The sequence below is a fragment of the Panthera uncia genome, chromosome B4 (assembly GCF_023721935.1).
Source record: "Panthera uncia isolate 11264 chromosome B4, Puncia_PCG_1.0, whole genome shotgun sequence".
NCBI lineage: Eukaryota > Metazoa > Chordata > Mammalia > Carnivora > Felidae > Panthera > Panthera uncia.
Window position 1 is genome coordinate 84,251,448 of NC_064809.1, and position 26,962 is coordinate 84,278,409.

At 35.3% G+C, this 26,962-nt stretch overlaps 1 pseudogene; it reads left to right on the plus strand.

Moving 5' to 3' along the window:
* Positions 1-5,437: 5,437 nt before the first annotated feature.
* Positions 5,438-26,962, plus strand: LOC125919870 (bcl-2-associated transcription factor 1-like; annotated as a pseudogene).

A 26,962-nucleotide genomic window follows, 5' to 3' on the forward strand; every position in this document is an offset into this window, starting at 1 on the left:
TCGTATCGCTACCCTGAAAGTGCACCTCATAAATAGTATAATGAGGCTGGAGAGTACTTGGCAGAATTAGATTCAAATCCCCTGTTATTAAAAACTTTTAAGCAAATTCTTTCAAGTCTTTTTAAGTAGACAACATAGTGTAGTGCTTAAATTCATGGATTTTAGAACCAGACTGATTGGATTCATCTCCTGTCTTTAGCTGTGTACCTCTCAGCCCTAGGTACTCTCCTCCCAGGAAAGGGGAAAGAGAGTTGTCCAAAGTACTGCAGGTACCAGCCTATAGCTGGCTAGAGCTAATGGAGGAGGGAAGAAACTTGCTCTTAAATTACCTGTATAGTTTGATTACTAGTATCTAGACTTCAGAAATATTGAACATACACTGTGCCTCAGGAATTAAACAGATTTTTGTTTCCTTTAGTTGCTTATTTGCTTTTTAAAATAAAAGGGATCAGAAAAGTCTTGAGGACGGTACTTATTATCATTGAAATCAAGTTAAAACCAGACAAATTAATGCCTTAAAGGAACAGTGGAAGCAAAAATAAAATTGTTTTCTGATTACTGCCCTATGTCCTGGGTTTTTGCAATAACAGTTATACACAGATTTTGCAAGGATAGAGCCTCTATATTGAGAACTCTTCTAATCCACTGTAGACCCTGAACTTTACTGAATGCAACTTAATAAGTACATATAAAGGGACCCTATACCCTAACTTGAAGAATTCTTCCTGACATCCTCTTATTTTATTTACTTCTGCCTAACCCTGATCATATTAAGATTATCTTAAGAGTCTTCTACATTTACGGAGTATTGTATTCCTATATTGAAAAGAATGATATTAATATTAATAACATTAGATATAATAAATATGGTTAAAATACCTCAGGGATCTGCGTGAAATAAATCTTACTTTTCAGACTAGTTGAAAGAATTCTCTGTGGTTCACTAGTTTAATTAGTCCAGCGCAGTTTACCACAGGAAGTTACAGTTTCATATTAGTTTTTGTGGTCCTCTACTTATTCTGTGTGTAGAAAAAGGGCATGTGGATAAAAATAAATGGTAGCAATATCTTCACCTTCAATGAGTCTCAAACACTGTACATAATAAGGACAATTGGGGGATATATGCTGAACAATCAATAACAAAGTATATTACTTTTTTGCATTTGGTGATGAACTTACCTAACTATTTGGTTGACATTATCATTTACTGAGGAAATATTCCACTATAGGCAACATATCCATGTTGTTTTTTTTATGGGAAACATAACATAATAAGAGATAATATGTCATTTTAAGCTAGTGTAAGTGTTGGGGGAATTATAAAAAGTAACTTATATAAAGCTTTAGGCATAGAACTTCACATATTGAATGTGAATCATTCCCTCATTCTTACTATTCTAGCTTGGATTTCTATGGAAGATTCTTCTCTTTGTGAACTTACAGCATCTTCTAGTATATATCACCTACCTGAAGTATACCATGTCAGCAATATTTGAAAAATATTATTCAAACTATAAAAGTCATAGTGGTGAATGTCACATCTAGAATGAGTTTTTCTCTTCTTATAGATAATTCCCTTGCACTCATGCTTTTTTAAGGTCCTTATTACATTATAATTTCTGATTTATCTTAATTATCCACAGAGATCTCTAAAAAGCAAAGGAAGAGAAATTCAAATAAGTATAGTTATCAAGACCATGGGAGAATGTGGACTAAAAGCTATTACCTTGGCTTTCAGAAATTCAGGACAACTGCCTAAATGTTGAATATCTTCTTCAAGATTCATCTATGCTTTCTCTTTAAAACCTTCCATAAGTCAATAAAATTTAGAAAACTAGATACCTGACCATAAGCTTATCTGTACAAATTACCTCTGTATATCTGTCATCATAAAATGACTTTTCATATTCCAGCTATGCATTTTTCTCATGTTTGCTAATTATTGATTATGTACACTGACATCTTACTCCTGTGGTAGCTTCTGTGTAGCGTATACAATTGTGAAAATAACTCAAGGGGAATGAGGGAATAGAAACAAAAAAAAAAACCCACTAATGTTTTCATAGCTCATTTTGTGAAACATGAATACATTCAAATGTATACAATCAATTTATTGCTTTTTTAAAAGGTGTACTTCTCTATCAGCCTGTGAGAAAACACACATGATAATACCAATAATTGAAATTTTTAAGAATAGTTGTTTTGATAGAAGAACTTGAAAAAACAACATTACTGTATCCTTTAGGGACCAGTGAAACATTATTTACTAATCACAATGCTTAAAGATACAGATCTATTAAATGTCTCCTGATAAAAATATATGCATATTATCTAATAGAAGAATTTCCCCAGTGTCCTTGTTCACAGATTATAGATTTACACTTTGAATTGCATTCAGACCAGCACTATAAAACAGAATGTTTATGGGGGGCCTGGGTGGTTCAGTCGGTTAAGCATCCAACTTTGGCTCAGGTCATGATCTCACAGTTCATGAGTTTGAGCACCGCATGGGGCTCTGTGCTTGCAGCTCAGAGCCTGGAGCCTACTTTGGATTCTGTGTCTCCCTCTCTCTCTGCCCCTTGTCTCACTCATGCTGTGTCTTCCTCTCTCTCAAAAATGAATAAACATTAAAAAAACCCAGAAATTTTAGGAAATAAAGTTAACCTCCAAGTATTTCTGTCTTTCCAGATTTTTTCTTGTGGTTGATTTTGAGTTTCATAGCGTTGTGGTCTGAAAATATGCAAGGTATGATCTCGATCTTTTTGTATTTGTTGAAGGCTGATTTGTGTCCCAGAGTGTGATCTATTCTAGAGAATGTTCCATGTGAACTCAAGAAAAATGTTTATTCTGCTGCTTTAGGATGAAATGTTAGTGTATCTGTTAAGTCCACCTGGTGCAGTGTGTCATTCAGAGCCCTTAATTCCTTATTGATTTTCTGCTTAGATGATCTGTCCTTTGTCGTAGGTCGGGTATTGAAGTCCCCTACTATTATGGTATTATTATCAATGAATTTCTATATGTTTGTGATTAATTGATTTATATATTTGGGTTCACTCACGTTGGTATCATAAATGATTACAATTATTAGATCTTCTTGGTGGCTGTACCCCTTAATTATGATATAATGCCCTTCCTCATCTCTTATTATATATAGTCTTTATTTTAAAATCTAGTTTGTCTAATATAAGTATGGCTATTCCAGCTTTCTTTTGACAATCATTAGCATGATAGATGGTTCTCCATCCCCTTACTTTGAATCTGAAAGTGTCTTTAGGTCTAAAATGAGTCTCTTGTAAGCAGCACATAGATTGGTCTTGTTTTCTCATCCAATCTCACACCCTATATTTTTTGATTGGAGCATTTAGTCCATTGACATTTAGAGTGAGTACTGAAAGATGAATTTAGTGCCATTGTATTGCCTGTAGAATTGGAGTTTCTGGTGGTGTTCTCTGGTCCTTTCTAGTCTTTGTTCCTTTTGGTCTCTATTTTTTTTTCTTTTTTTTTTTTTTTCATCTTTTCTCCCCTCAAAGAGTCCCCTTTAAAATTTCTTGCAGTGCTGGTTTAGTGGTCACAAAGTCCTTAGTTTTTGATTATCTGGGAAACTTTTATCTCTCCTTCTATTTTGAATGACAGCCTTGTTGGATAGAGAATTCTTGGCTGCATATTTTTCCAATTCAGCACACTGAATATATCCTGCCACTGCTTTCTGGCTTGCCAAGTTTCTGTGGATAGGTCTGCTGCAAACCTGATCTGTTTTCCCTTATAGGTTACGGATTTTTTTTCTCTTGCTGCTTTCATAATCCTTTCTTTGCATATTTTGTGAAATTGATTATGATATGCCTTGGTGATGGTTGGTTTTTGTTGAATCTAATTGGAGGTCTCTGTGCTTCTTGGATTTTGATGTCTGTGTCCTTCCCACATGAGGAAAGTTTTCTGCTCTAATTTGCTCACATAAAGCTTCTCTTTTTTATCTCTCTTCATCTTCTGGGACTCCTGTGATTCATATGTTATTCCTTTTTAATAAGTCACTGCATACTCTAAGTCTTCTATCATGATCTTTTGCCTTTGTTTCCTTCTTTTTTTCTGCTTCAGTATTCTCCGTAATTTTGTCTTCTAATCACTGATTCAGTGCTGTGCTTCGTCCATCCTTGCTGTCATGGAATCTATTCTAGATTGTATCTTATAGCATTTTTAATTTCTACTGACCAGATTTTATTTCTTTTATCTCTGCAGAAATTGATTCTCTGGTGTCTTTTATGCTTTATTCAACCCCAGCTAGTATTCTTGTTATTGTGCTTCTAAATTCTCGTTCAGACATCTTACTTATATCTGTGTTAAGTCCCTGACTGTCATTTCTTCCTGTTCTTTCTTTTGAGGTGAATTCCTTAATTTTGTCATTTTGGAAGAAGAAAAAAATTAATAAAATAAAAATTAAAATAAAACAAAAAGGATCAAATTTGGAAGCTAGATCCTAGGTGTGTTTCGGTCTGTTTGTTGAAAGTAGCTTGATAGAATAGAGGGAAATAAAGGAAATGAAAGAAAAAAAAATTTAAGAAAAACTTTTAAAATTTATATATATATATATATATATATATATATATATATGCACACATACATATAATAGAATAACATAGAAAATGAAATAGAAGTAAACATTTTAAAAAGAAAATAACAAAAAAATAAATGTTTCTCTTTCTGTGTCCAAGAAAGAGAAAGAAAAAAAGAAAATAATTTAAGCAAAAACAGAAGCAAAAAACAAAACAAACCAAACAAACAAACAAAAAACCCAACAATGAATAAATGAACCAGCAAACAGAATGCCACCTGAATGAAGTTACATCTATTTTCCCTTAGAACTGAAACTATGAAGCCCTCTATAGTCCATATGCTAAACAAGTGGAGTGACTTGTGCTGGTCTTCTGGGGGATGTGCTTGGAGTGCACAGTTGGGCAGGGCTTGGTGTAATGGCTCCACTCTCCACTAGGTGGCACTGCTTAGCTTACTGGGGTGGATCAGTGTGCTCATGTGCATGCGCATGTGTGGGAGAGGTGGAAAGGGCTTTTACCCAGCTCCCCAGTGGCCTTTGCCCTCTCACCAATCAGCAGTCAAACACACCTCATTCATCTCAGGTCTCCATCCACTCCCTTCATTTACCCTCGGTCCAAATTTTCCACCTGCTAGGTGGCACCTCTCTCCATAGTTTTGTCTCAGATGGGGTGGTGTTTCAACACCCCACATTTCAGAGACCGTTGTGGCTTGGACCTGCACCGACTCTCTGGGGGAGGATATTGTGAGCAATAACCAGGTGCCAGCTTGCCCCAGAAAGTGTTCGTGCAATCCCCCACCAGCAGAGGTTCAGAGAGTATGACAAATCACAACACACAGCCAACACCAGGTTTCACCACACTCTGGCATGTTTGTCCTAATACCCGCAAACATGGCTGCTCTCCGGGTCCGCTGGGACCTTTGCCTGTGGGCAGGCTGTATGGCCTCCCATGAGTGTTTTCATTCTTTCTCCCTCTTTCTCTCCAGCTACTTTGGGGGGAGTGCTTTTCTTGCATGATCCCAATGTGCCTCACTCTCCCCCATTCTCTTTCTCTGTCCTCTCTCTGTGAAAAGAACTCTCTACCGTCCACAGATTTTCTCTCATAGAGTTCACATCTCCATACCGCATACCTGTCATATTCTGTGGCTCAAGTTATGCGATTGTGGTGTTAATCTTCAGATCAATTTCCTAGGTGCTCAAAATGGTTTGGTGCTGATCTACCTGCATTTTAGGAATGAGACAAGCTCAGGGTCTTCTTGCTGCTCTGTAATCTTAACTCCTCTCCTAGGAAATAAATTTAGAAAACACTGTTTGCCAATCTAAGTCAGGTTAATAATGGTTATTGGCAAAGAACTAAATAAAACTCCTATTTTTTATGTTTAAAAATACAACTGCTATTTTAAAATCTCTAAGTATCTGAGTGATTTATTGGATTTATTGTAATCAGCTGTGTTATCTCATCAAAACCTAACATTTCAGAAAGTTTGTTTTGTTTTCCAGTAGTCACATAACACTGTTTTTTTGTTTTTCTTATGTTTTCCAAAACTGACCTGAAGTAGATAAATGGACAGATTATAAGACAAGTTATAATATAGCTAAATTAAAATTACCAAGTTTTCTTTCTCATCATATTGAGAAAAATATGATTCAGAAAACACAATAAATATCACCTGTTTTCTCCTAGTAAATAACTTTTATTATAAACATTAAAGACTAAAATTTAGGCTGTATCCCTATAACACAAAAATACCTTCTGCTGTCTTCAGACTAAAAATTTGGTAAAAAGCTTTTTATAAGGCTGGTTAAATTCTATAAAATGTAACACTGTTTTAATTTTTAAAAATCATTGGTATTATATAAAATTTGCAGCCACAAATAGAGTGATTCAATCATAAATATAAGTTTCTCTTCTTTTAAATTGAATCTGAAATTAGAGTAGTTGCCACCAAACTAGCCTTTATTTAGATTAGTGTCCATAGTAATATACCCAGCATCTCTACTTAATTAATAAAAAATTTAGTTAAAAAAATAAATTGATGTTAGAATATTTATAAAGGTAAGGTTGTTTGAATAAGGCTAGCCTTTCTTCAGATGATAATTTTAAAGTCTTGACAGAGTTTCACATTTGAATTTTAAACATATAGAAATACTTAAAAGTACTAAAGAGTGAATAAAATTAAGCTGAAAAGGGAGGGGGTTTGACCTCTAAATGAAGGAAAATGCATTGGTTGAAATTAACATGCATATGTTTTCCCCTGAGGGTACTATCCTCTGTTTATAGCAGAGGGCAGGAAGCCACAGACTAATTGGTTTAAGTTATAATATGATGGATGATATAGCTATCAAAGCAACTGGAGATTGAGGTAGGAAATACTAGAAAGGGGCAAGTAAATAGAAAATGATGAATAAAATGTGAAAGAAAAGCCAAAGTGAGCAAAATGAAGAATGAAAAAGGGTATATTCAGAGGTAGAATGAAAGAAAGATAGGAAGGTAGAATGTGAAGGGCATATATTTAAAAAGTAGTACAAGCTGGGTGCCTGGGTGGCTCAGTTGGTTGAGTGTCCAACTCTTGATTTCGGCTCAAGTCATGATCCAATAGGTCATGGGATAGAGCCCTGCACTGGGCTCCATGCTGAACATTAAGCCTGCTTGAGATTCTTTCTCTCACTCCCTCTGCCTCTCTCCCCTTCTTACATTCTCTCTAAAATTAAATAACAATAATAATAATAACAAAAATTAAAAATGAGTTAGAAGCAAATAAATATACACATCAAAACATGGAGTCATCTTAAAGCCAGTGTTTAGTAAATCAAATTTAGAACCCAGAGGTATTCTATAGCTTAGTAATTGCTAGATGGAAAACACACAGACAAGCAGTGTGGATGGATGGATGGATGGATGGATGGATTTTAGGGATCATATATCAAATATATTATAGAAAATCCTTGTTTTAAAGAGCATGAAAAGAAGTAAAAGTTAAAACAAGCATAAAATAAAAGTCAGGAGGAGGGCTAACATGATTATAATCCCTGTGCACTGATGCATAGGAGTAGCCCAAATCCCAGATCATGAGACTATAGTATAAAATAAATGATATTTCAAATCAAATTTAAATTATTATTTCACTGGGCAGTAACCCTATGTTTTCCCTGAACCCTTACAACAACACTGTAAGGTAATTATTGTACGTAGTCTCGCCAGGGTGTTTTTTTAGACATCCATGTGTTAGAAGGTGGAGAAGGGACAGTAAATATTCTCCCCCACCCCCCCATCCCCTGTGCCACTGAGGAGGCATTTTACGATTAGAAAACAAAGATGTGACTCCACACAGTTTACTCAGGGTAATTTACTGATAGGATCAGGTGGACAGTGATTCAGCTGTGCATTTATTCTTAACAAATCTAGAACACAGTCCACAGATTTTACAGAGCAAGGGGACACATGGAGGGGTACTGTAGTGAGATCAAAGGATTCACATGCATTTCAAAGGGCTTGCATGTGACTAATTGACAGCTAACCTGTAATTAGATCTTGTGGAACCACCACCTATGCATCAGGAAGGGGAGAGACTATGTTTTCTCTCACAGATTTATGGGAGGCCAAAACATGCCTCCCCCATCCTGGCCTTGGCAGGCATTTCTAAGGTATATGTATTAATGTCCACGGGGACTGGAACACATAGACCCAAGAGAGGTCATCTGCTGAACATGAGTAAGATGGAGAGCCAAAGATAGAGTCATTACTGTCAGCAGCCCTACAAATGTAACCAAGATTTAATATGCCAAAACTGGTGTTTTACTTGTTATTATTATTATATGGATAATGTGCAAATGCATGTACCATTTATGAATTTCCTAGACAAAGCTCTATTTTTTATATTTAATGATTGTTGTATTGTTGAATATGTTTGGATAATTTAACTTTTAAGCCAGCTAGCTCTGCCTATTTTTGTTTCCACCATAACATTTGGTAAATAAAACTTTGTAGAAGGAAAGGAAATGTTTTCTCTTTGGTGGTCAACATATTCATGATAATGTCATTTAGGAAGCAGGTTAACTTATATGAGATATGGATACTTTGAGTCCGCAGCCTAGGAGGAACTAAACTACTGGTTCATATGATTGACACCATTAATAATTTTTATTGTGTTTCCTTATTCAGACTATCATAATGCTACTTTGTACTGCATGCTTTCTTTCCTTTACAGTGCCCTATATAGAAAAAAATCAGGTGAGTTCAAAAGCCCAGTACTAATTAGAACAATTTCCCTATAGCATTTGTTGGCTGGAGATTCAATACTATATTTTCAAATATGTTTCCAGTCTCATGTGAAGGAGTACAATAATCTAATTTTAAATTTTACATATAAAAATATACATCAATGCTTTTAATATAAAGTGTATTAGTTATAAAACAGTCAGATATGTTTAAAAAATAAATGGTATATACTAATGATGATGGTATATACTAATGTGCATTGATGTACTTAATGTAAATACACTTATTTTGGGTGGATATACACAGAAAACTGTATTATTTTTGTCTGTTTTCTCATATATTTCAAGCACTGTCACATTACCTACTTCTATAGACTGCAAACCTCAAGACCTAAGTGTACAAAATTCTACAATAATTCCTACAATAGTAGGGATAGTAATAAATGTATACCAGTGGTATGCACAAAAAATATAATACTCAAACTACATGTTAATATGCTGAAGTATGTGAAAATACTTAAAAATTAAGTACAAACATGACATACGTACCTATATTATTCAAATTAGCAAAACACATCAAAAAAGTTAAAGATATATAATTATAGTTCTAAGTATTTTGTTGGGTAGCCATTCACAAAGATCACATTCTTTTCGATATAGTAAAACAAACATTTTAGATCTATAAATATTCACAATTATTTTTAAAATACAGTCAATTTTTACAAAGTTTGTGTTCCTTCTTTATTTATGAAACCACTCCATAAATTCACTTTCCACTTGCACCTTACTTGCTACTTCACTAAGGCATATTAATATGCAACTATTGTTTTTTTGTTAAGTACCTGCCTTTTTTAAAATTAAGGCTAATTTTTAGAGCATGTTTAGGTTCTAAACAAAACTGAGAGGAAGGTACAGAGATTTCCCATATATCTCCTGTTCCCACATACGCATACCCTCCCCATATTCAACATCCCCCACGACAGTGGTACATTTTGTAAACCTACATTGACTCATCACAGTCACCCAAGGCCAAAGCTTACATTACAGTTCACTCATGGTGGCGTATATTCTGTGGGTTTAGACAAATGAATAATGTGATATATTGATCATTATAGAATCATACAGAGTACTTCATTGCCTTAAGAATCCTCTGTGCTCTGCCTATTCATTCACCCTCCCCAAGAGCCTGACTTTTAAAATGTTTCATTTTTTTTCAGAGCCAGGAATGTCCTAGTAATCAACAATGTAACTACTATTTATTAGCTAGTAATTTGTCTCAAACAGTATGCTCAGTAAATTCCATGCAATAACTTTTTTTTTCACAATATCCCTGTGAGGCTGGTTGTCATTGCCATCATCGTCATCGTCATCGTCATCATCATCACCATTATCACTTACATTTATTTAATTTAAAATCAAGATAGTTAATATTCAGTGTAGTCTTGGTATCAGGACTAGAACCTAGTGATTCATCTCTTACATGTGACATCCAGTGTTCAGCCCCAGATATACCCTTCTTAATGCCCATCACTCATTTGAAACATTCCCCTACCCATCTCCCCTCTAGCAATGCTATTTGTTCTCTGTATTTAAGAATCTGTTATGGTTTGCCTCCTTCTCTTGTTTTGTATCTTATTTTTCCTTCCATTCCTCCATACTCATCTGTTGTGTTTCTCAAATTCCACATATGAATGATATCATGTATCTTTCTCTAACTGATGAAATGGAGCCATTTGAAGATTTTTTTTATAACATCCACAAAACCAAATTAGCTTAAAAGCAACTGAGCCAAGATTTGAATTAATTTTCTCAATTCCAATGTTAAGCTTTTAGCCATTACACCTACTTCCATGCCAAAGCACATTATAAACATTTATCTTGTCTAGACAGTGAGGCAAAGTCTGATGCTGTAGTAACTACACATCCACCTCTAAGGTTAGAAGACAAAAGGGATTTATTAATTAAGAGCTTTTTACCTAGCAGGAGTACCCTATCTTCATGGAAGCCTTTGAGTTTAACTTTTGATGTAATATTCTAACCCACTCTAGCTAATAATGCATATATTTGCCAAGTACTGTGAAGTTACATTTAAGTAAAGTACTTTCAGAAACTTTCCATCCAGTTTTGTTTTATAAATTTTTTTAATACATTGAATGGACAGTGTTGGGAGAACAACCTACAGAATGGAGTTATTAGTAGCCTCTCCATCCAGTTGTTAAGAAACTGGAAAATTAAATAAACTTAATTTGAGCATAAACACATGTTCTTTTTAAAGCTATGTTACAAGAAGGTATTAATAAAACTCTCAAGCAAACTTAATTTCATATCTTGTAGGTTGTGATAAAGTTTGTACATTTAGCACTGTTCTAGGAATAAATTAGAGATTCCACTTCTTTTGGAATTGCCAAAAAGTTGAAGAGGAAACTGCAAAGAAACATCAATGCTGTAACAGTATAATCTTAAGGAATCAGAGTAAAAACTAAACAAAGGAAGGGCAGTAGTTGAGGAGTTTGCATAAAGTCTGTGGGGCATTTCATATTGAAATGAATTATTAAAGATATGATGGAAATAACTTTTTTTAAATTATATAGAGATAGTATGTGTGTGTATGTATGTGTGTGTATGTATATATATGTATGTGTGTAGATATAGATATAGATATAGATATAGATATAGATATATTTCTTTATCAACCAAAGGACACTTTTGAGAATGAAAGGGGGCACTATTAAGAATTACATTGGAATGACAGGCATGCAGTGAGAGTGGTCCTAGGTAACCCTGGATCTTTGATCATTCTACTTGAATGTAAACCTACCTCTCTTGTATAGTTGGAGGTCTCTATCTGGAGTCTCTTCTGTGTTCTGGTTGTGTGGAGTATTTGAAGTACACCACACCAGTGATCTTTACATTTCTGTAAATGTTTTTTTCTTTGTAATCCATGCATTGTAAGGATAAGCCTTCTAAGAATTCCCAACATAATTCCAAAATTAAGCCTCTTTGTTGTAAGTTACAGAGAAAAGTAACAATTTCATGCTCCATATAAAATCCCATGTGTTACCCTAGGAGCAGAGGAGAACTAATTAACCACTTGGTATGTCTATTGTTGGGGTAACCAAGAGTAAGCTTATATGCATTTGCACTGAATTGTCACCTAAATAATATGCACTTGAAAGATTATTTATAGCAGTGAAAAAAAATCAAGTCAGTAGTATCAAATGTTTATGATAAATTTTTAACAAGGGGCCTAGAATTTCAGAGTAGAAATGTATCTTAAAGCCAGGCTAACAGTATTAATTTATAAGTAAGTAAACTAAAGTGTTTTTTTTTAAGTTTACTTTATTTAAGAGAGAGAAAGCAAGTGTGTGAGAGAGTGAGAGAAGGGCAGAGAGAGAGGGAGAGAGAATCTCAGGCAGGATCCACAATGTCAGTGTGGAGCCTGATGCAGGGCTCAATCTCACACATCATGAGATCATGGCCTGAGTCAAAATCGAGAGATGGATGCTTGTCCAACTAGGTCAGCAGGCATCCCAAACAAACTAAAGTTTTAGTCAGTTAAGCGATGTACCAAAATGAAGCAAAAAATTGGTGAAGAGCCTACTAATCTTGACATCACACATTCAGTGCTTTTTCTACTACAGAAGATTATTCCTAATTAAGTGTATTGGCTATAGTCTTAATTTGCTTTTGTCTTATTTCATCATGAGGAAGTATTAAATATCTAAGGATCTGAATGTTCCATACTGTATATTTTGTTAGTCCCTTCCATGTCCTTTTGTCAATAAAGGGGCATTAGCTCACTATGATCCAAAACAGAATTTCCTTCCATTTTATGGTCTCTATAAGTAGAAAGGGTTAACTTTTAAAATTCTACAAGGATCTGAATAACATTGGTCTCTTTCCAGAATTAATAATTCCATAAATTATAATGATAGAATACAGAGTACAACACAGCAGAATTAAAGGTTAAAGCTCAAATGCTGTAATTTCAAGGTATTGATCAATGGTAATTTTTGGCACCTTTGGGTTGGTTCACTGGCATATGGCAAACAAGCACGGTAGGTTAAATATGAATGATTAATATTAAAGTAACTCAGTTACATAAAAAAGTAACTCAATTATTTTAATTTTCATAGATTTACTAAGCCAATATTTTCTTATTCCCCCACGGTTGGTCTACACTTCTAAGCAACCCATTCATTTGTTTGTTTTTGGAAAATGATATTACCTCTAATTAGGGCAGAACTAGAAGAAAATTTAATTAGGACAGAGCTAGAAAAAGAACTATCTTTAAATGAACCACTTGCTGAAAAAAAAATAGACCAAATTTCATTTTTCCAAAGGTTTGATTAACCATCAAATAATACTATTTTAATAATCTTTAATAAGACATTATAGTAAAAACAGTATATTTTGACCACTTTTCAATTCTCAAAGACAAGTATGTTGTACTTTCACCTGACACTTTGAAACATTATAACCTAAAGTTAACAATGAATTAAAATATATTCATATTCTTCAGTTCAAATGTCATAGTCTTTTTCATGTAAAAGTCTATATTTACACTGTGTGTATGTGTGTGTGTGTGTGTGTGTGTGTGTGTGTGTGTGTATGAATACAAAATAAAATGACCTAATATTTGAAAAGTGATTTGGGAGCATTTTAAAGATAATTTCCTTATAGCTTTAAAAATTGTCAGTTACCTTGGTTTTTGATATATTTTTCATGATAGTTCAGCAGTATTGGATATTGCATATTTTATTTCTAACTGTAGTGAGATAAAAACATCAGTATTGAAATTGAACTTACGGGAATACTTGGGGCACTTGGGTGGCTCAGTCAGTTAAGCATCATACTCTTGATTTTGGCTCAGGTTATGGTCTCATGGTTCATGAGTTCAAGCCCTGTATAGGGCTCTGCACTGAGGGCACAGAAACTGCTTGGGATTCTCTGTCTCCCTGCCTCTCCCTCATGCTTGTGCACACTATCTCTCTCTCTCTCAAAATAAATAAATAAACTTAAAACATTTTTTAAAATAAAAAACTTAAGGGAATACAAATATGGGTTAACAAATGAATGCATTTATTTTGAAGTTGGAAATGAAGGCAAAAATATTTTTTTTTCACCTAACCTGGCCCTGTTTATGAAGTCCAAGGTAACTTAAACAGGTTTCATGTAAGTATGAGGGACTCACCCAACTGCTACTTTATTTCAAATCCACAGTCGTGGGCCACCTGGATGGCTCAGTTGGTTGAGCATCTAACTCTTGATTTCAGCTCGGGTCATGATCCCAGGATGGTGGGATCAGGGTCCTCTTGTGCTCGCTCACTCTCTCCTCTAAAAAAAAAAAAAAAACAAACTGGGGGTGGGGGCGTGCCTGGGGGGCTCAGTAGGTTAAGCATCTGACTACAGCTCAGGTCATGATCTCGTGGTCTGTGAGTTCAAGCCCCTCATTGGGCTCTGTGCTGACAGCCCTGAGCCTGGAGCCTGCTTCTGATTCTGTGTCTCCCTCTCTCTCTGCCCCTTCTCTGCTTGCTCTCTGTATCTCTCTCTCTCTCTCAAATATAATAAACATTAAAAAATAAATTTAAAAAAAGTGTGTTTCACATCCACAGTGGAGGCTTCACTGAAGATTTTAGTGCTTCTGTTCTTCCTTTTACTACCTTTTGTTGTTGTTGTTGTTGTTGTTGTTGTTGTTTTTTCCTGGAGATGTCCCTGGAGGAAAGTTATCTGCAAGAGTAGGGAATTAGACAAGCCCCTTCCAAATGGACCTCTCAGGAAACAAAGTCTTTGACCTTCAGGAATGTTCTATGATCACAAATCCACCACACTTCAAGGTAAATCTTTTCTTGCAGTTGATAGATTTGTAAATTTATTGAAATAAATCACATGTTAACAAGTAATCAGACTTCATTAGGATTCTTCACTAGGATTCACAATGCTCTGAATGTGTAACCCCTTTATAAAGATTTTGACATTTTAAACAAAGGGATAATCAGATATCTTGGTGAGAAATGTTTTCCTGTTTTATGTGTTGAATAGTTGTTACCAGTACCAATTTCCATTCTTTCATTACTTCCCTAAACCTTTACATGTAAATACATACACGCACACATACACAAATGGATAACCCACAAACATGGTTGTGTATCATTTGACCCTTCCCTAGGTTCCTGGGAGAAAGAGTATTGACAAAGAAAAGATTTAGTTCACAGTAACTAAATTTTTTAAAAATCTCATCATCTAAAGTTCAGCTCAAAGAAAGAACAATTACAATGATGTACTACAGGGGCCACTATTTATATGTTGATTCCTTCTTCAGTAACCAAATTCGTCCATCACCATAAATAGCACATATCCCACAAAATAAGATATTAGAAAGAATAGATTTGAATACTTATCTTTTGAAGCATATCATATTTAAATCAATATCTTCATCTTAAAGTGTTTGATTTTCCCTGATCTTCGAAACTTTCAGTTAAGAAGCACAGGTGTAAGTGTCCAGTCATTCCTGATTCAGTTGAAAAGGGGCATATATTCTTTCTCCACAGTGCCCATCTTATGTATGTCAGAGTTCCCAGAACACTTATATTGTGTTGGATGAATTTGGATAATTACGGCTTTATATTTAATTATAAATGTGGACTATAACCTGAGAAAATGAAATTGCATAGTAAGAGTGGGGGTTAATTTTTATCACCAAATGGCATGATTAGAGAAGCAGAAGTACCCAAAAAGGACTAAATACCAAAAACAAAACAAAACAAAACAAAAACAAAAACCAACCAAACAATAAAAGCCCTGCCTTATTAGGTCTTGGTAAATCACTATTTATTATGCAACCCTCTGACCATTCTAAAAAGAAAGTAGCTAAAATAAGAAAATTCAAAATTCAAAAGTCTTCTATAATACTTCTATATAAATTATATATATGGTCATAGTCTTTTGTTCTAACGTCATAGTTGAGAGAGAGAGAGAGAGAGAAAGACGGAGAGAGAGAGAGAGAGAGAGAGAGAGAGAGAGAGAGAGAACTGTATTTCTCCTATTGATACTTGATAAATTCTCCACACATGGGAATTTTGCCACAGAATCTTCAAGTAGGTATCCTTGAGTCTCTATTTTAGAATCTGTTTTCCTAAGTGGCCATGGCTAGTAATTTTAATTCTATCCTGAAGAACGCAGGTACTATATTTTAATTTTGTTGCATCCATCTAAAAATTGTATCAAGTTTTATTCTAGCAAAAGGCAGATCAGCTGATGCCAGCAAACCTTGGTTTCATGCATTGTTAGGCAGGATCAAGTCTATTCTTTACTTAAGGGCTAGAGATGCCCTACTTCTAAAACCCCCTTCTCAGGTTCCAGTAGAATGTCCTGGTGTTCAATGAGGTGTCTCCACTTTGTCTATTCCCATCTCCATAATCTCCCCACAAGATGATGCCTCCAGAATAAACATTAATCACACTGCCCTCATTAGCTCTTTGCTGCCTGGCCTCCCAAATCTCCCTCAGTGCACGCACAGGTTAGTATCTAGGCAGAGCCTTAAAGGAGACCCTGTGCAGTGCTCTAGATCTGCTTATCTGCCCACTCCTTCACCTCTGGTGTCCTTTTTTCCAAATTCCAGCACAGTCAGCAGCCCCAGCCCCTGAGCATCTACTAGTTAGACTTGACTTTTAGGCTCCAATCCCCGTGTCACAATTTGGGTGGTGACCACCCACAGAAAGCAAGGGTGTTGTCCAATGCCTGATAAACAGGTGGTTCATGTGTGCTTACAGTCTTTGCTTTTCAGATATTATGGCAGAAGGATATGTATAATACCTGCCACTCTATCAAGTCTCCACCTGAAGTTGTCTGCCTTTGAGGCTTCTTTGCTTCCTTTTATCCTCCTCTGAATTGTGTCTTTAGCAAAAATTTGGAAACCATGCATGTGTTTGTATTATTAAAATCTGTGATTTTATAACCATGATTTCCCAAACCACTTTAAAAAGTGCATTACTCCTGATAACTTCCATTTTAGATAAAATATTTAACATGATTTTACTTTTTCTTTTTCTCTTCACCAATGGAAGAGGTTGTTTTACGAGCAAAACTAATATAGCTTTTATTAATGGAATTAATGGAATTTCCTCCAGGGATTATCTATAGCATTTGTATTGTCTCACTTTTTAAGAGATTTATATATTGTTTTATCTTCATAATCAAAATCATTCCTTCCTACCATATTTTCCCATTGGTGAATGGTCTGTCACATGAGATAAAGTATGAGAAAGCCTGGCCTAGAACAAGCATTTCTTGAACAATATCCATTGTTACTGTCGTCATAATCATTGTCATCATCATTAAATGGCACCACAATCATCAGCAACATCAAAATTTCTCAAGCTGCAAATTGCCTTTTGAATTCATTTATCAATTACAAAGATGATAGATCTAACTCTTTTGGAAGAAACTGATTTTTCTCTCCCCTTGTCTTTCTCTCTGTCTCTCTGTCTGTCTCTCTCTGTCTCTCAGAACATTTTGACAATTAGTTGGCTATACAAATAAATAATAGTAGTAGAGGAACAGACAAGTTGTATATATATTTTTTGCAATACTGTGATTCTAAGGACTAAAAGTTTCTGTAAGGTTATCTGATTTATGACCTACTTTAGAAAATTTAAGAAGCATCAAGTGTCACTATAAAGTCACTATCTAATTCTGTTGCAGAGATAATTCACAGCATCTATAAATCACTGTGATTAGTTTAAAATAAAAACACAGGTCTTCTATTCAAAGAGAAATACTGCCTAAAATAGGAAGCAATCTTATATACTTATAGTGACTTTGACCATAACACCAAGGACTTTGAACCTAAATATCATTAAGAACTTTTCCTGACCCAATTCTCTCAAAAAGCGTTGCAGTTATGAGTGTGTAAGTGATTTACAGCTGGATTCCAATCTGGTTTTATGTCAAATACCAACCTTAATTAATTGGAATAATGAGTTTCAAGATTCCTAGAATTGGAATGCCATGTCCTACCTACCTTTCCATAGTACTCATTCCATGTATAGGCTGGAGGAAACAAGGAATAAGTTTTAGACTTGGTATCAGTGATATGAGGAAGACTAAAACAAAAAAATATGTTGATAACCATTTGTCTTTTCATTGTTCTTCTATAAAGATTTTATTATATGTCAAAGATGATTTACTAAGCTCTTTTCCCATATATGTAAGTTTCCTGGAGATGCATTTGTGTATCCAACAACAAAACTGTACCACTTATATAAAATAAGTATGGAAATTCCATAAATAAAGGTTCAAAAGAAAATAGAAACAGTTTAGAAGTCCAAGTCAGGGGTGGAATATATGTGCAGACTTAAAGTTATGAATGCATTTACATTTTTAAGGAAGCTTAAATCAATTCTCTTTATACCTACCTGTCACAATTTGGGTTTAATTTCTAAAATATGGTGTGAGGAGTGCTGGCCACGTAGCCCTTGTAATACACGTTGTTTTTCCCATCTTAGTGATGATATAATGAATCATGTTCATAATAAATCATTAAAATAAGTTTCTCTGGTGGAGCTCAGGTTCACACTTTAGCATTTGATTCTTTAAACAGCCTATGGATTCATGGGCAGAGAAGACCCTTTTGAGGTTGATGTTGTAGTTCTCAATATAACCTGATAATAGAACATAAACAAATATGGACACCAAAGAAAAGTAGATTTTTGAATGTGGAAACTTATCCCAAAATCTTTCCTCAAATTGGAAAAAACTAAAGCTTACATGTACAATACAAATTGTACCCTCTGCACCCTCATATATAACTTTAAAGAGATGATTATGATTATCTTCAAGTTTGCCTCTAGCTCAAACATTCTATAATTTTATGAAAAATTTAATTATACAAAATTGAAATCCTTTTTTACTGAGACGTAAGATTTTTTTCTTCTTTTTTTAAAGTTTTATTTATTTATTTTGAGAGGGAGAGAGAGAGAGAAAGAGAATGAGCGGGGGGGGGGGGCAGAGAGAGGGAGAGAGAGAGAGATGATCCCAAGCAGGTACCACACTGTCAGTGCAGAGCCCTATGTGGAGCTCGAACTCACGAGCTGTGAGATCATGACCTGAGCAGAAATCAAGAGTTGGATGCTTAACCAACTGAGCCACCTAGGCACTCCTCTTCTTCTTTTTTAATGTTTGTTTATTTATTTTGAGAGAGAGAGAGAGAGAGAGAGAGAGAGAGAGAGATTGAGAAAATCCCAAGCAGATGCCACACTGTCTGCACACAGCCCCAAGTAAGCCTCAATCTCATGAACCATGAAATCATGACCTGAGCTAAAATCACGGGTCGGAAGCTTAACCGACTGAGCCACCCAGGGGCCCCCAGACTTAAGCTTTTCTAATAACAATTTTATCTCCTAGAATATATTAGTTGACACAGAGTTGGAATCTGTTTTCCAAAGAGTCTTAAAAACCATGATGAATACTTGTCATTCTGGGATTTTTCAGATGTAACTGCCATTTTCCAGCTATGGTATATGTAAAAATCTCTCCTAACATATCTAAGATATAATACCTTACAAATAGAAGGGACACAGGGGTGCCTGGGTGGCTCAGTCGGTTAAGCATCTGACTTTGGCTCAGGTCATGATCTCATGGTTCGTGAGTTTGAGCCCCACATTGAGCTCTGTGCTGACAGCTCAGATTCTGTGTCTCCCTCTCTCTCCTCCTCCCCCACTCGCACTCTGTCTCTGTCTCTCTCCCTCTCTCTCTCTCTCAAAAATAAATAAACATTAAAAAAATTTAGAAGGGACACATAATTTGCTTGTGTAGGTACAGAGATTCTTTTCAAATGATGTATTAGTTTTGTGTTGCTGCCATAATAAATTATCACCAATTCAGAGGCTTAAAACAATGCAATTTCTTTTTTTAAATAATTGTTTAGGTCAGAAGTCAGACATGGGTTAAAAGCAAATGTGTTAGATGGCTACATTCCTTTCTGGAAGCTCTAGGGGAAGATGTGTTTCTTTGTTCATTCAAATTATTGGCAGAATTCAGTTCTTTGCTGTTACAGAACTGAAGTCCCTGTTTCTTTCTGGAAGCATCGTTCTCTGTTGTCCACCAGATGCCTTAGCTTGTGCCCTCCTTCCACCATCTTCAAGGCCAGCAAGCCTGTCCAAATTCATCTCAAGCTTTGAATCTCTACAGTTTCTTGTCTTATCATCTCTTTCTGACTCTATATGTGAAAGTTTTTCTCATTTTAAGGGTTCATGAGATTAGACTGGGCACACTTGGATAATCCAGGATATATCCCTATCTCAATATCTAAATGCTTAATCACACATCTACAGCGTTCCTTTTGGCAAGTAATATAATATATTAACAGGTTCCAGGAATAAGGGCATGGGCAGCTTTGAAAGGCCATTTTTGTACCTACTATAGGTAGTCTTTCAAAGATCTTACAGTTCTAATAACTGTGATTGTACAATATTGCTCCCTTAATAATCTCTCAACTTGTTGAGGAGACTCATTTGGTACCCCAACTTCTTGAAGCTCCTTTCAGTAATGTTCAAAGAGATGTTTTCTTCTTGCTCTAAATTCCATTTGGACTAAACTTTTAAGGCCCGTTTTTCACTTATTGCATTAAACTTTTTTTGCTTTTTTCTTACTTACATCTCCACACAAATATACTAACATCTATGTTTTTTTTTCACATTTCATACAGAATAAATATTGTAGCTATGTAGTGATTAAGTCTTTCAGCTGTGATATTTGTCTATGTTCAAATCTAGCTCGCTCAGGTGACTTAGCTTCCCTTGACCCCAGTTCATTCATCTGTCATATGAGGGTAATAATCATATTTATCTTATAAATAATGCTTTTGGTTAATAATAAATAAAATTAAGTGTAATAGAAAATTAGCAAGATTTGGAGAAATTTGGGGAAATCCTTATGCCTAATGAGAGCAAATTAATTGTTAATTGAATAGCATATGCAATTAACTGAAAAGTTATGTAAAATGTATACATTCCATTTGATAAAATAGGTCTTTATAATTTGTGGCTTAGAGAGGTCATGTTCTTTAAATTATTACATATAAAACCAGTGAAAGAGAAATAATTAAATCACAGTCCTCTTAACTTCTGTGGTGATAGAGGTTTCTATCATGAATCATCCTGCGTCTTTGATTTAAATATATATTCATGTAGTTTCAAAATGTTAATGCCTAAGGTTATGAGAAGTCTAAATTTTCAGTAGTTTTTATTTATTTTGATTCTCCAATATTGCTCACACTGATTTTTGTTTGTATATTTTAGTTCACCTTGTTTCATTAAGAATTTAAACAGTCTACAATATACAAGAAGCATTTTAAGATAATATTACTTACAATGGTGTTAATAATAAAGAGAAATAGGAATGAAAAATATTTAGAACTAGTAGAAATATCAACTTATGTATAATAATCTGTTTTCCATAGTCGAAATGAGACAATAAATCCATAACCTTATGTAATTGTCCATGTACGTGAAAAATATAGTTATTACATCTTCTGGAATGTAACTCTCTAAAGGTAGGGTTGGGTGTCTGTTTTGCTTTTAGTTGAGCATCCTGCACTTCAAACAGTTCTTGCCACATAATATGTGCTCAATATACATTTGTTGAATAAATGTTTGAAAAGGTTTTTCTTCTCTGAAAAACACCTATAAGAAAGAACAAATCTTAAATTGATATGTGTGGCTTAGGCCAAATACACAGTGGAAAGTTTTCTAATACCTGAGAAAGTGTGTCACCTGTCATCTCTTGATAAATAACATCCACAAATGCTATTTATCTCAATTGAATTTCTGAGGAATTTTGTGTTGCAGTTAGCTTAAGTTTGTTTTCTTGGTCAGTTACATACAAGGCAGTTACTTTTTGGTGTCCTTCTCTCTCATTCTGGTTTTACTGAGCTTTATTCCCTGATGGCTCTGGAGTACAGGATTGGAAAAATTGTTAAATTTAAGGTATCGTTTATGACATATGGTAATATTGTTATTAGCAGTAAAATTATATCCCTTAGGTTTATTAATAAACGATGTTGCCTCTTCACTTTAGGAATTTTCTAACCCTAAATAAAATGAGTTTTTATACACAGTTTAAAAAATTGTTTTAAAAGAGGACATACCTCTCTAGGCATAATATTTAAGTGAATTATGAGTTACTATTTACTTATTTATTTATTAACAATCTTTCTCTTCAATCATGATGGTACAATTTATTTGTTACTACAGGTGCTAAAACTCTAGACTTGCAAAAATTTGGGAATAAAAATAGTTGTGGTGAGGAAGGAAGATATGGTGAGAAACATAGAACATGAGGCAATAATGTTTCAATCATTCTGAGCAAAGCCATTAACTTTTCTTTTTATTTTACCAGCCCAATTAAAGGAATCAAAGGGTTGGGTTGTCATACCAGAACTCTTACAGAAATTGGACAGTATCTTCTCTGTTGCAAGTGCGGGAAGCTTGTGTGGTTCATTTTGGTTTTCTGGTCTCTATAGATAAGTTGCCTTGTAATACTAGCTCAACTAGTGCAAAGAGAAGAAAAGAATATAAAAACGAAAGCAACAGGAAACCCTCTGTCTTGCCTGTTTAGTCTCCCAGTAAAAAATCGTCACATCTATTCATAAACTAACGCCTTCCCTGGGCCTAAACCACTTGTAACTTCACCACTGGATGAGATTACAGTGTAAACCATACCAATTTGAATCCCACAGTTTAATCACAATCTCTCAGAAAGGCCCCTGTCTGAGGAGAAGGGCCTAAAATCTAGAAGTCTGAAGTAAGGGCATATTTGGAGTCTCCAGGTAGACCGTGGTTAAGAAACAAACAAACTTTACTATCTCTGTTTTTCTTTTCTGAAAAGCAAGAGGCCTCCAAGGAGTACAATGGGAGTAATTCTGTCTATGATAGTTTACAGTCATCCAGAAGCCTAAGGTTTTACAATAAAAGATGACTCCCTCGCCTTCATTGATGAATGGCTATAATTTTCTATCGGACACTCTGAATCGGCTACCCTGCCAGAACAGGGAAAAAAGCTCTCTAACTCTGAATTGAAGGTATAATTCTAAAATATAAGACTTTACTGTGCAACAATAACGTATTTTCTAGGAACCCTTGACATACAAGGAGCTGTAGAGAAAAATAACAAGATAGGTATTTACAGAGCGCAGGCATTTAGATAAATTTATAAATCCCATTATAAAGAACAAAATGATAACGAGATAAGGAAATAAATATTCAAAACACAGTAGTAAGAAATTCAGTAAGAAATGACCTCCAACCAAAGCTGTCGTGCCCTGAGACACAATCAGTCAAAGCATCTTAAGTGTCTATTGTTTTCTCAATCTTGTAATAAAAAAATATGGTGACGGAGGGCATGCTCCGACTTCTACACAGCCCCAAATCTCACATTCTATTTTAAAGAACGTACAGCATACAGTAGGTAGATATTTGATAAATGCCTAAGTATGAGCATGGTTATTTTACCATAGGATAAATAATACCTCTTATTTTGGTGCTAATAAATTGTCTTTTTGGTTATTATTCCTTCTCCATGTCATGGTGCCCCTGAGTGTAGTTATTTCTCCCTATTTGAAGGCATCCCAACTTAATTTATTCATTCCTTTTATTCTGAGAGGTTAGCAGCAAAGCTGTTTTTTAAAGTAATATAGCATGAACATTAGTAACTGCATTGCATTTAAGATCTATATTAATTTTTTTAATTCAAAAGTTAGAAATTTGGTCTAATTAATGTCGTCATCTTGCAATTTGGATATGACTATTACACTGTAATGCATCAACATTGGCAGCTACTGAATAATTTGCCCATTCAGTGAACAGAAAGAAGCAATATTAACTCCATTTGATAATATACATATTTCCAAAACAGTTCTAATGCTGAATAAACAATAATATAACTGAGATGAGTAATCAAGAAAAATGACTGAGTTTCTGTCCATAAATTGTTTTTTAATAGTACTTTTGTGTAGAAAGTGTCAAGGCTTCTATGTTTCTGCTCAATGAATCCTTTCAACTTGGATTCCAGTAAAAAAATATTTTTCCCCGAAAAATCGGAAGTGACAGAAACGAGCTATCGCATTGAAGATACCTCTATGGTTTTCCTCCTGTGCTTGAGTTGGGAAATGGCCACTGTGTAGTTACAATGGAGATAAGGCCCCGGGAACCGTGCTTTCGGCGTTTCAGGAATTTGAATTCAGAGTTTAATTTCTCAGAACGTTTTCTCCAGGAAGAATTTTAACGTCTCAAAGACTTCACTTGAGTGCTTAATCCTGCATAAAACCCAAGGACAAAAGAAAGTGTCGCTCCAAATCTAGATCACATTCTTCGAGATCAAAGTCTAGATCACATTCTAGTTCTCGATCAAGATCAAGATCACATTCTAGAAAGAAGAGATACAGTTCTAGGTCTTGTTCCAGGACACACTCAAGATCTCATGGTAGAGATCGTATTTATTCTAGAGATTATCGTCGAGATTACAGAAATAATAGAGGAATGAGACAGCCTTATGGGTACAGAGGAAGGGGCAGAGGGTATTATCAAGGAGGAGTTAGATACCATTGAGGTGGTTATAGACCTGTCTGGAATAGAAGACACTCTAGGAGTCCTAGATGAGGTCATTCACATTCCAGGAGTACAAAAAAAAGATCCGTTTCTTCTCAAAGATCCTGAAGCATATCTCACCAGTCATATAGATCTTCCAGGTCTCCAAGATCATCCTCTTCTTGTTCTTCATCCCCATATAGCAAATCTCCTATCTCTAAAAGACAAGGGTCTTGGGAAAAACAAACCAAAAAAGCTGAAGGGGAGCCCCAAGATGAGAATCCTTTGAAAAGTAAATCATAGGAGGAACCGAAAAATACATTTGAACATGATCCATCTGAATCTATTGATAAGTTTCACAAATCATCAGCCACATCTGGTGATATTTGGCCTGGCCTTTCAGCTTATGATAATAGTCCCAGATCTCCTCATAGTCCTTCAACGATCACTATACCACCTAGTCAGAGTTCATCTTGCTCTGAGGCTCCCATGTTCAGTACAGTTCACTCTGAAAAAAAAAAACAAAAAAAAAACAAAAACAAAAAAAACACCCACTCTCAGCATTCACATTCCATTCAGCATAGTCCTGAAAGGTCTGGGTCTGGTTCTGTTGGAAATGGATCTAGTTGGTACAGTCCTTCTCAGAATAGTCCAATTCATCATATCCCTTCACGAAGAAGCCCTGCAAGGACAATCACACCACAGAATGCTCTAAGAGATGAAGCTAGGGGACGTTCTTCATTTTATCCTGATGGTGTAGATCAGGAAACTGCAAAGACAGGAAAATTCTTAAAAAGGTTCACAGATGAAGAGTCTAGAGTATTCCTTCTTGATAGGGATAGTACCAGGGATAAAGAGGCTCCAAAGGAGAAAGGATCAGAGAAAGGGAGGGCAGAGGGAGAATGGGAAGATCAGGAAGCTCTAGATTACTTTAGCGGTAAAGAGTCTGGAAAACAAAAGTTTAATGATTCAGAAGGGGATGACATAGAGGAGACAGAGGACTATAGACAGTTGAGGATGTCAGTCCTTGCAGATCAGGGTAAAAAATTTGCTACTACATCTCACCAGAATACTGAAGAGGAAGGACCCAAGTACAAGTCCACAGTTTCACTGAAAGGCAGTAGAGAAAGTGATGGATTTAGAGAAGAAAAAAAACTATAAACTTAAAGAGACTGGCTACGTAGTGGAAAGGCCTAGTGCTGCAAAAGATAAGCACAAGGAAGATGACAAAAATGCTGAGAGAACAACAGTAAAAGAAAGAAACTCAGTCACTTGAGCAGGTAAAGTCTGAAAAGCTCAAAGACCTCTTTGATTACAATCCGCCTGTACACAAGAATCTGGATGCATGAGAAAAGTCTACCTTCAGAGAGGAGAGCCCACTTAGGATCAGAATGATAGCCAGTGATTCTCATCGACCTGAAGTCAAACTCAAAATGGTACCCGTTCCACTTGATGATTCTAACAGACCTGCTTCCTTGACTAAAGACAGGCTACTTGCTAGTACACTTGTGCATTCTGTCAAGAAAGAACAAGAATTCCAAACCATCTTTGACCACATTAAGTTGCCACAGGCCATCAAAAGCACTTCAGAGTCATTTATTCAACACATTGTGTCCTTGGTTCATCATGTTAAAGAGCAATACTTCAAATCAGCTGCAGTGACTCTAAACGAGAGGTTCACTTCATATCAGAAAGCCACTGAAGAATATAGTGCCAGGCAAAAGAGCCCTGAGGTACACAGGAGAATTGACATCTCTCCAAGTGCCCTGAGGAAGCATACTCATTTAGCAGGAGAAGATAGAGTTTTTAAAGAAGAAAAGCAAAAGGGAGATAAAAAATTAAGGTGTGATTCTACTGATCTTTGGCATGACATTGATCGTTGGAGAAAAGACAAGTAAATAACGGGGGATTCCAAGGACTCCAGGGAATCCAGTGGATCAAGAAAGCAGGAAAAAACTCCAAAGGATTACAAGGAATACAAATCTTACAAAGATGACAGTAAACATAAAAGTAGAAAGCAATATCATTCTCGATCCTCATCATCTTCAGCATCACCTTCTCCCAGTTTTCAAGAAGAAAAGGAGAGTAAGAAGGAAAGAGAAGAAGAGTTTAAAACTCACCACGAACTGAAAGAATACTCAGATTTTGGAGGAGTTAGCCAACCACGAGGAACCTTTCATGATGACAGAGATGATGGTGTGGATTATTGGGCCAAAAGAGGAAGAGGTCATGGAACTTTTTAACATGGCAGAGGGTGCTTTAACTTCAAAAAATCAGGTAGCAGTCCAAAGTGGACTCATGACAAATACCAAGGGGATGGGATTGTTGAAGATGAAGAAGAGACTACGGAAAATAATGAAGAAAAGAAGGACAGATGCAAAGAAGAAAAGGAATAGTAAATCTGAAGTGAGATTGCAACAGAGAGCAGAACTTGCACCCACCATTTTTTTTACCTGATTTTTGTTTTCAAATAAGAATGTAAGCATTTTACTTAAATTTTACTGTTTGCAAGTAGTCAATAGAAATTTTGTTTTAAGTCTTCAAATATCTTGAAAAATAGTAGACTGTATGTTGAAAGTTGTACTGAAATAAAGTAGAAAATTGTTACGTACCA